General features: G+C 41.1%; 1 long non-coding RNA gene across 1 annotated transcript in view; it reads left to right on the top strand.

Moving 5' to 3' along the window:
- LOC120096678 (uncharacterized) overlaps positions 1 to 9,869 on the top strand; it is a 31,029-nt gene extending 21,160 nt beyond the window's left edge. The window contains exons 2-3 of the long non-coding RNA XR_015637560.1: positions 4,781 to 4,946; positions 8,579 to 9,869. This is a non-coding gene — a long non-coding RNA (uncharacterized LOC120096678). The remainder of the gene's footprint in view (positions 1 to 4,780; positions 4,947 to 8,578) is intronic.
- The last annotated feature ends 1,516 nt before the right edge of the window (positions 9,870 to 11,385 follow it).

Genomic DNA, 11,385 nt, shown 5'->3' with positions numbered 1-11,385 from the left:
CTGTATTCTTAGCTCCTTTTCCATTTCTCTCTTTTGAGATAGGGTCTCACGAAATTGCTCATATTAGCCTTGGACTCACTCTATAGGCAGAGAAGGCTTTGGTTTTTTTTTTTTCCCCTTCTGCCCTCTGAGTAGCTGGGATTTCAAGCCTGAATCACTAGGCCCAGTGATGTCACTTCGATCGTTTCCTCAGAGTTAAGCAGATTGCAGTTTGATTTTACGTCTTATAGGTTTGATAGGTGGATAGGATCACCAACTGCCAAGATACCTCTGATGGTGCAGTAATGAAACTTTTACCCCGGGGTAACAAGCCACTGTCTAATCAGCCTTGAGGCTCACTCAATAGGAGGGAATTAGGCCGGCTACTGCAAATGTAACCATAGCTGGAGGGGTCACAGACCTGAAAAGAGAACTACTACCTAAATTCACATAATTTGTAAACCTTCCTCCAAGTACTTGTATTCATCTTTATACCCACAAATACGTGTCCCTCATCAAAGTTCTTTTTGCAACTAACGGGGCCAGTTAGAGCAATCTATACCTGGTGGAAATGCAGACAATGGGGAACTGTGGGATGTCTACCTCTAGCTGATACATCTTCAGTGCAGTCCATAAATCTAAGGCTTAGGGAAATTGCGAATGAAAGGGTGGAAAAGCTTAAGGGTCAGCGAACCAAAGCTCCGGTTGCTATATAGTGTCCCCTAAGCATGACAGGAAAGCTGTACCCACCAGATCTCAACTACGTGGTTGCCTGAACCAGACCTGCAGGGTAACTATAGCAGTTGACAGGCCAGTGTAGACAGGGTAAAGTTTTCACAGTCCTACCCACAGATGGAGAGGTACAGGCCGTCAGTGGCTTCTGAGAAAGCCAGAATTAGCTTTGTCCAGGGACCAGCTCCTGCCTGTGATGTCCAGTCCTGAGTGGTCAGGCCTGGACACGTGTACAAACAAGCAATCCTAAATGGATGCAGTCTGTTCATTTTAAAAACTGGGGACTGAGGTCTACAGAGTTCTAAAACTCTCACACCTTGTAGGCAGGCTCTGCCTTTAAAGGAAAACCACTTGATACTTTGTATTAATTTACTAAAATGTTCAGATGGATTAAAAAAAGGAAAGGTGGATCATCACCTTGAATTTGACTTTAATTGTGTTTCTTTCATTAATTTTTTTTTCTGTCAAGATTTACCAGGTAAGACTGTGACATTAGAGTGCCTTTTTAAAAAAAATTAATTAATTTTTTTACATATTCACTTTACATCCTGCTCACTGCCCCTCTCCCACAATTCTTCCCCCTCCCCTCCCTCCCCTTCTCTTCTGAGTGGGTGGGGGCCCCTTGGGTATCACCCACCCCAGCACATCAAGTCTCTGCTAGACTAGGTGCATTCTCCCTCACTGAGGCCAGACAAGGCAGCCCAGCCAAAAGAGCCTAACAGCTTTCAGGATAGGCCCTGCTCCCGTTGTTCAGAACCTACATGAAGACCAAGCTGCATGTCTACTACTTAGGAGCAGAAAAACCTAGGTCCAGCCTGTGTGTGTTCTCTGGTTGGTGGTTCATCTCTGAGAGCCCCAGGGGTCCAGGTTAGTGGACTCTACTGGTCTTCAATAACCAATCCATAACTGGCCCAACTCTAGACCCATTCCATAGACAAACACCAATCCCTGACACAATTAGTGATACTATGCTTACAGACAGGAGTTTAGCCTGTCCTCTGAGAGGCTCCACCCAACAACTGACTCAGACAAATGCAGACACCCATATTCAAACCATGGATGGAGCTCAGGGACTCTGATAGAAGACCAGAAGGAAGGATTGCAGGCCCTGGAGGGAACAGGACACTAGGGTTCTTAAGATGACCCAGCAGACAAAGGCACTTGCTATCTGGTCTGACTTCTGTACACATCATTGAACACATGGGCACATACACACACACACACACACACACACACACACACACACACACACACACACACACGTGTGTGTGTGCGTAAAACATTTTAAACAGGATGCAACATCAAAATCTTCCTGTTGAAAATTACAGATAGGCCTACGAGAGCTGTGGGCTATATTAAAGGTTTCTTCTATCTTGAGTGACAGCAAAGTAAACCTTGTAGGAAAATGGAAATATGAAGTCAAGGCAGATGTGAACTGTTTCCAGCCTTTACTGGGATATCTGCGTAGGATTTGCACGCTGTGTGGGAATGAGGCTCCAGTGTGGGACTGAGGCTCCGGTGTGGGGGACTGAGGCTCTAGACACCGAAGCTTGCTTCCAGGGTCATTTATTCAGAAGCTCCACACTTTTATCAGTAATAAACTAGGTACAGTAGGCTTACATATATTTTTGGTTACTGATTAACTTAAGTGCTCTACCCGCAAAGCCCTTTATAACAAGCAAGTCAGATGTGAGCAGTTGCCGCCAGGCCGACTTTGCCTACCGCTAGTTACTACATCATTCCGCAATGTGTGTAAGGTGGTGCACCGGTTTCAGCAAGTGTCCAACAGGTAGGAAACTGGAGACATTGTGTTTATTAAAGGTCACTTCATAACTCATTTGAGCTTTAACTAAAAGTGTTGCCACGTTGGCGCGAAGCAGCTGTGTCATGGTGTAGGAAATGCTAAGCTGAGGTAACTGTTTAGACGCGTCCTAACTTAACATGGTTATTGTTGCTAACAAGGTTAATGATTCCTTTGCAAGATCAAGTTGCCTGCCACGCCGATTCAAGTCAAGAGGATAAAGAACGTGGGAAACCGTACTTTCATTTTCTCCACAAGTCATGTAAATGGTGACATTGACTGTGAATGAACAGTAAGAAAAGGAACTGCTCATGAGTTTTTTTTCTTTCCATTTGATCAAATTTTTATGGAAAGCTCAGCCTAATCAATGGCTTTTCAATCCATTGCGTTAATTGTTGACAGTAAAGTTGTAGAAAAGTGGCTTGACACAATAAATGTTTCCCAGATATTTTTCTAGAAGATGAAAAAATATTTTTATAGAACTTAAGTTCTACACATCTGTCTCGACAGCTGTCAGGAAGCAGTGACATTCCGTTGTGCTGTGAGTGTCTGCCACATGGTTACCTATTACTCCTCGGTCAAATGTTCCCAGTGAGGTTTTATGATCTTCTTTAAAGAAAACTTGTGAGAGAAAATGAACCCATCCGACACAGCACTCAGCACTTTGAGTTATCAACTATCTGGGCAGACAGCGAACTTCCCGTATTCTTCTTACATCATCCTTGGTCTTCTAAGGATTGTGTCATCAAGGGCTTCAGTTAAATGCCATGGTAACGAACCATATTTTAACTTTGATTATTTCCACTGAAAAGGGTTTTTGGTGCAAATCTTCTGTATAGACAGCAGGAAAAATTACAATATACAAGCTCTGATTCCTAGTCATTGTGGACTGTGCACATAGTACACCAAATAATATTTTTCAAGAAATAAAACGTGAAACTGCCTTCATATCCTACATGCACCAGCAATGGGGCTTGGTGAAAGACACATTTTACATCACCCAGTTACTGAGGTTCCCTTTTATCCCAGGTCTTTAAACTAGATGAGGTTAGTGTGCTTGATGAAGATTTCACATTTGGTTTGAAACTACTCAGGAGAGAAAATTTAAACAGTTTTAATGTGATTAAGCTCGTCTTATCTAGAATATGGTAGCCCAATCAATTCTAAACACACAGACCATTCACAATTTCCTTATGTTGCCTGAAGAATTCTTCAACAGAACATTGTGTTTCTCTGTCAACAATGCGAACCATAGCAAGAACATCCCAGTGCTTACTCAATAAGATGTGAATGGAAACATGAAGGTGGAAAGAGACCAGAGGCTGCTGAGGAGAGAAGGAAAGACAGATCAGAGGCTGCTGAGGAGAGAAGATACCCCCACACAAGAAAGCACTGGCAAAGCAAATAGAACCAATCCCCCCAACACGCGAACTTTCTCTGGCTTTCTCTCTAGTAGCCTTCCATGTTTGCTTGGAAAAAAAAATCCTAAAAATATAGCAATTTTCTCATGAAGCTATACTGTCTACTGTTCATAAGTTTAACTGGCTTGATGCTGAAAAACATCCAGTTGTATTTGACGTTGCCTGAAGCAAATGCCGATTGCCGATTGATACCACTGACAGTGTTAGCTGACTGTTAATACTGTCTGTCATTATTGTTGCGATCATCAAATTGGTGATTTGGAATTAGTGATAAACCAACAAGAAAGCTCAGAGACACGGATGTGTCAGGTTCCCATTCTTTATTCTGAAATTTTGGTACTCAAACATCACTTTGTGTCTAGGAGATGACCGTAAACTGCAAGGCACTTGTAGGCACAGGCTACAACTGCTACTTTCAGAGTACTCCATCCCGGGTAACATACTATAGACTGATGCTAAGATGTGCTCTCTTGATTCTCATTCTGCCACTGTCACAAATAATTTGGCTGCTAGTGTTTAAAAAGAAGACTTTTACTGGGAAGTTTTAAGATTGCTGGTTACTCTCCAGGAGGACCAGAGTTTCATTCCCAGCACCCACATGGCAAGTCACAACATCTGTAACTTCAGTCCCCAGATATCTGACACTCTTGTGGCCCTCACGGACACCAGTCATAACCACCAGACAAAACACTCATACGTATAAAATAAAAATAAAGGTGAAAAGATAACTCCCACCCTTCCCTTTTTCCTTTCTTCCTCCTTTTAGTCTTCTGGATTTTCTAAGTTACATTGCCTAGATTAATTACAAAACTGCCCAAGGCTCTTCTTTTTCTACTCTTCCTTGTAGCACTTGCAAGAAAAAAAAATGCTAATTTGATGCTAAAGAGTTTGTCGGAGCGAACTCTTGTTCCAGACTTGTACGTGTTACCTGATTCTCACTGAATGGACAGTGATCGGGAGGACAGAGGGAGAGCCCGGAGGTGACACTTCTTCACGCTCTCATTTCCAGCCAGGTAAGACAGAGTTGAAAGGCCCAAATTCTCAGCAGATTTGCAGAGCTCAGTAATAGCCTTTATGTTTGAAAATTTATGGGCCATGGACAGTTTATAAGAAACGATGTAGTTCATCAGAGAGCCAGACGGATAGGGCATGTGGGAGCATTCTGCACAGGAAGTTGGGTTTTGGAATAATACTTACTTTGATAGAGTTGTTTTGTTAGCTAAGTAAAACAGTAGGAAAGCCAATGGCCACTTAGGCATCAAACATAAATATATATTTATATGTCACCCAGCTGCCTAATTGAGAGCCATAGTGTTTTAACTGAGCATATTTTCTCAGAGAGTCGTAAAACAACACCATCAACAAAACCCCAGCGTCACCATACATTCATTTAATCAGTCTTTGATAGTTCTACGATAATTAAATTCTGTCTAAATGTCTCTCTCGGTTAGAGGATGAGAGGTCAGTTGCCGACATGTTGTGGCAAGGTTTCGCGTGCTGGTGGAAGGTTCTTTTGTAGACTTTCTAAGGCACCGCAGTGTAAAGTGGAGCTTTATGGAACACACAGGGCAAAGGATCGCTGTTACCAGAGGGCACAGAATCCCTCTGCCCAGGGGTCCTGGTGGGGAGACTGGAGAAGCCAATGGCACTAGGGTGGTCAGATGACAGCCTGATGCTTTCAGCTTTCATAGGAAAAGGTTAGACAGGAGGTGACTTCTTAAATCTGAGCAGAGAAGTGGAAAATAAGATTTCACACTCCTGAGATGGAGAAGGGGAAAAGGCTGGGGAGTTTGGAGTTTTGACTCTGGGGAGACTTTGCAAAAGGCTGGATATGCCATAAACATTCTCAAATGATAGTTTAGTGCTTCCGGAGGGAAAAAATTATGTGGTTTGAAAAATAAGCAAAAGGTCTGTATATAGCTGTGGTCAAGTAAAGCTCTGATCTACATAGGTCCTCAAGCAGCCTTCTGTGGCAAGTGGAAGTCAAAGGGATGGCCCTTCAGTGTCCCTGGGAGCCTGGAATCTGGGCCTCAGTGGCAATGGTTTGTAGCAACGACCTCTATTCATGACTTCGTCTCTTCTCAAGCTCAATCTTCTTTGTGGCTTTCGCTTCCTTCTTGTCATTTTCTGAGAGAGCAGGAGCTACAAGTGAGCAGCCAGAGGCCACTTGGAAGCCCATATTCTGGGATCCAGCCTGAAATCTGTCTCTGTGTCACCTGAGGCTGGGAACTCGAGTCTGGATGTTGTCTTCCTGTCTGAAGGGGTTTGGGATCAGAACTTTGGGACCTCTCCTAGTTCTAAATTTATGTTGTCTTAATTTTTTGCCTTCTTACATTATTTTCTTCCTTCCCTATAGGACTTACCCTCTCATCAGCAAATTTTTATGAAAATTATTACTTTTGTTATTTGATGTGATTTAAAAGGATCTAATACTCCTTTTAAACCACACACACACACACACACACACACACACACACACACACACACACTTCTATCCCTGTATTTTTTCTTGCTCATTTGTTTCCATTCTTGAGATTCCTTTTATCTTCATATCATCTAATATATAATTTTTGTGCATCTTTAAGCATTTATTTCTCCCCCCTGCTTTTCATGTTTGATCTTATATAGGCTAAACACACTAAGCAAATTCTAGACTCTGTATAATGCTTTATTAATTTATTGAATTAATAAATTCACCCTGTTGTAGATATCTCATGTTCTCAGTTTGTCTTTGCACTCTGAACTCTGAATTTGGTATTGGAGTCACAGGTGTTTCTCATCGACCATAGCATGAGCACTGGGCCAGGTTTCCACATCTGCACGATTCCTGGTCCTACATCCTCTAGTCCAGGGCTCACTCATAGGGTGGCTTAGCTTTATTTCCCATATGACTATAAAATTTTAAAAAATGCATATTGGATGAAGAACTGTCAAACTTCTAACAGTTTGATTGTGCTAAGGTAATTATAATGTCAGAAACTCCCAAACATATTTTTGGTCCCAACTTACAAGAACATAAAATGGCAAAGTTCTCTATTTAATAGTCACAGTTGTGTAGAAATAACAGCCCACTAGAGAGATACAGATAAGAATTCTTAAAAGTATAACCTCAAATTAGATCCATATTTCTCTCTCCTAAAGAATCTAATAGCTTGAGTAAATGTTTCTTATTGCCCATTAGGTTGCTACCTATCTGTGTGTTTCTATGAAAATGTGATAAAGATTTGTACTTGATTAAGCACATTTTAACAGACATTTGAATAGATTAGTTTTTTAAAAGCAGAAAGACAAATGATTAGTTTCCATTAATTAGTAATAATTACTATACAGAAGTCATAACAAAAGAAAATTGGAAAAAGTATTTCTCTTTCCTAGTGTTATTTAGCCAACTTTTCTGAGTCTCTGAAAGACTTCATGCATCTTATGGTTCCTGTGTAATGTGGTTTAATTCTTTTATTTGGAATTGCTTTTAAGGAGAAATTAAACTGCATTTGAAAAGCCAACCTATTGGTTGTTACTAGAGGTTCATGTTAAGTATTCTTGCTTTGAAAGGCATACTAAGCAGGATATAGACCTCTCATAAAGTAGGGGCTAAAATTGTCCTTTCTAAAAACTCACAACATATAGCTTTATTAGTGGTATTTCTTTGAGATGTGTACCTTTTGGGAACCACTCTGCTTGTTACAAATTCCATGGATACATTATGTCATCTGCATCATTAAAAAGGGGGGTTTCTACTCAGTACTCATGATGACTAAATCCTGCTTCAAAAAAAACCCAAAAAAACAAAAAAAAAAAAACAAAAAAGCAAAATACCCCAGGAATGTTTTAATGTACAAACTTAGAGATATTACACAACCTGTGAATGATCAAAACTATTATAGTTGCCTCTAAAAACCCAACTGTAAGTCTAATTTTGAAGATACATAAAACTACATACAAAGAATAGATTAGAAATGTCCTTGGAAGACAGATATTATTTGTAATGTTCAAAGATAAGATTTACTCCACCAATTCCACAATCTGTGGTCTAGGTTCAAATAAGTTGATATAAGTGGAAAGACCTCTGCTCATCGAGGGTAATCAGTTAGGACAGAGTCTGCCCTGCAGTATGAAGTTCTTTCCAAGCCAGGTGATGGAAGGATGGGCATTATTTCTGTAAGTAAAAGGAGATGACATCATTCCGTATCCCATTATTTTAGGAAGACCTACCATGTAGCTATTAGCCTTCTCATCAAATGTGAAAGTACAGAGAGACATTATAGCTCTATTATGAAGAAATGTGTCCAGATGTAGTGTCCCTTTACCCTCAGTTTGTGCAAGCATTCGCTGTGTTAATTTAAATTTAGCTCTATAATCTACACTAAGTTTGCACTTAAAAATACTAGTAGTAGAAGTCTTCATAAAAGCCTTGTCTAGCACAGGAGGATTAGAAAAGGTCCAATTAGTCCAGGGAAGTTGGACGGATGCTGGTATATGCTTGGGATACAAGTGAACATGGGGATAATTTGTTTAAGTGAACTCAAAACATCATGGCCAGGAAAGGACCACCCAGAGTGTTTGTTGCCATGATGAGGAAACTTCAAATTTCCCCTAAAAGAAATTACCAAATGAAATCTCTCTTAATTCATTTTCCTATTCCTAGGTTCCCCCAGAAAGAAGTTTCCATAAGGATCATATCAGAATATGAAGAGAGGCCCCCACATGCAGGACCCAGCAGATAGAACAAGCAGACCCACAGCTCCCGAAATGGATACTATGAGTAACTGGAGTGAGAAGGAGTAGCAACATGGCAGGAGAGCCCTCTGACATCACAGGAAAGAAAAGCCACATGTGAGAAGAAATGAAGACTCAGTGACTTTGTATGTAAGTGCAAATGTTAGAGGGAGTAGCAGGATGAACTAGAGATTCCAGGAACATCATGAAACCCATTTGGAGACTTATGGTAGAAGACATGGCATAGTGTGGCTTAGTAGGGTGGAAAATCTTGTCAAACACCACTGTGCCAAAGGGTCATCAAAGGAAAGACAGAAAATGAGACCCCCACTTTACACGAATACAAAACTCGAGATGGAACAAAACAGTAAAGGAGACAGACAAAACTTCAACCCTTTCCAGGAAATGGTATGGCCAGGATGCTGAGGAAGTCTTTAAGGAATCAAAAGATCACTAGGGAAAGGACAATTGTGTTACGTCATGCAGAGTAGTGGAGCTGCTCACCCACCTTATAGCAAGTAAGAACTAATCTCTGTGGAGCAGGCTCATGTATGTGCTGAAAGTCTAGTACTTTCATGTTTATGTAGTTTTAGGCTAGCCTGAAAAACCTTAGGTTTCATCCTGACATTTTCATTCATGGGCAGCGCAGTATCTGCTTCCTCCCACAGGCTATACTATAGAATATCGAGAAGAAGAAAAAACGGTATAAACTTATCATCTTGAATTAGGCAATGGTTCTTCAACTATAGCATCCAAAGCACGAACGTGAATGGAAAACAAGATCAATTAGACTCTGACAATTGCTTTATCAAAGCACAGTAGCATTAAAAAGATGAAGATGACTTGAAACCGTATCTAATGATGCACTAGCATTCGTGGTGAGCGCTCGCACAATAACACAGATAATGAAATTAAATACAATGAATATTAAGTCACAAAGACATACATCTGGCCACTAGGCTCGTGAAGATATATGGTCGGCAGTGCTGAATGAATGAAAATCAAAGCCACCTTAACACAGCACATCATTTCATAGCCACTAGAATGGCTTTGATTAGAGAAGAGGGTTGGTTGGAATGGTGAAGAGGACATGTCAAAATTAGAATCGTCATTCATGGCTGGTGCGGATGCCAAATGGTTCAGCTGTTGCTCTGGTGTGTCTCCTCCAGCATGACATGACTGTTGCCTTCTTGAACACTCAGCAGCTGTGAATCCCTAATTGAAGTCCTCAAAAGACTGGGCTCAATAACATACAGTAGTGGGGTAAAGAGCTCCCCTTCAGGATGACATAAAAGTAGTCACAGTGGCTGGCTGTGGGGACAGGGACTTCTCTTGGGTTGTATAGCTGCTTTTGATTTGTCCGTGTTTCTGTAGGTACCTCCTCACCCCTGCTTACGTAAGTAATCACAATTAAAGTCATTAATTCACCAAGACTTGGGTGGAATCGTTTCTTTACTCTATTGTTGGAGTCCTGTCTGGGCTGAGTAAGCGTTTGCTCGCATCTTCCCAGGAAAAGCTAATGCAACAGCTGTTTGGAAATAGTCTGGCACTCCCTCAAAACATTAAACATAGAGTTTCCATATGACCTAGCAATTCCACTTTTAGGCACAGAGCCAAGAGAATTGAAAACACATGTCCATCCCCAAACAAGTACATGCACGTCTAGAGCGGCATTACTCAGAGTAGTCCAAATGTGGAAGAGATCACAATTTCTATGAATAGATAAACAAGAAATAGTACACCCACACGAGGAAATACTACATAACCATAAAAAGGAACATAATACTGCTTTGTGCTACAACATGGACGGAAGTTTTGGAACCATTATGCTCAGTGACAAAGAGCTCATACGGTAAACAATGCAGTTGTGTAAGAAATCTCCCAAAGGCAGATTTGCAGAAACAGAAGGAAGTTAGTGGATGTCACTTGTGGGTGGAAGGTGGCTACAAATTGAGTAATTATTAATGGGAATGGGATTTCTTTGGCTACTAATACAATATTCTGAATAAATGGTGATGATGGGTACATAACTCAGAATTCATTAACAAAACACCTAGAAACATTCCTTAAAAGGATAGGTCTTTTTTTGGGGGGATGGTGAGCATCTTTTGAGTATATGCCTAGGAGTGTTATAGCTAGGCATACCCATGCTATACTCCACAGACCCAAGGAAGCTAAACAAGAGGGAAGGCACAAGTGCATAATGTTAAATCTCACTTAGAAGGGGGAGTAAAATTGACCTAGGAGGCAGATGGAGGGAGGGACCTGGGTGGGAGAGGGGATAGAGAGGGGGATCTTGAGGTAGAACTATTCCCAGTTTTCTGAGAAACTGCCAAAGTGATTTCCAAAGGGGATGTAGAAGCTTACAATCCCACCAGCAGTGTAGCATTGTTCCCGTTACTCCACATCCTCGACAGCACGTGCTATCACTTGAGTTTTTGATGTCAGCCATTCTGACCAATGTAACATAGATCTCAGAGTTGTTTTGATTTGTATTTCCCTGATGAGTAATGACTTTGAACATTTTTTTTAGTGCCTCTTGGCCATTTGAGATTCCTTTGTTGAGAATTCTCTTTGGTGCTGTTCACCATTTTTAATCGGACTGTTTGGGTCATAGGCATCCAACTTTTTGAGTTCTTTAGAGATTTTGGATATTAGCCCTGTCAGATGTAGGGTTGGTGAAGATCCGTATGCGCCACCATCTCACAAAGACATGTGCTCAACGATGCTCATAGC

The sequence above is a fragment of the Rattus norvegicus genome, chromosome 14 (assembly GCF_021556685.1).
Source record: "Rattus norvegicus strain SHRSP/BbbUtx chromosome 14, alternate assembly SHRSP_T2T, whole genome shotgun sequence".
Lineage (NCBI taxonomy): Eukaryota > Metazoa > Chordata > Mammalia > Rodentia > Muridae > Rattus > Rattus norvegicus.
This window is presented reverse-complemented; position numbering and strand designations above follow the sequence as displayed.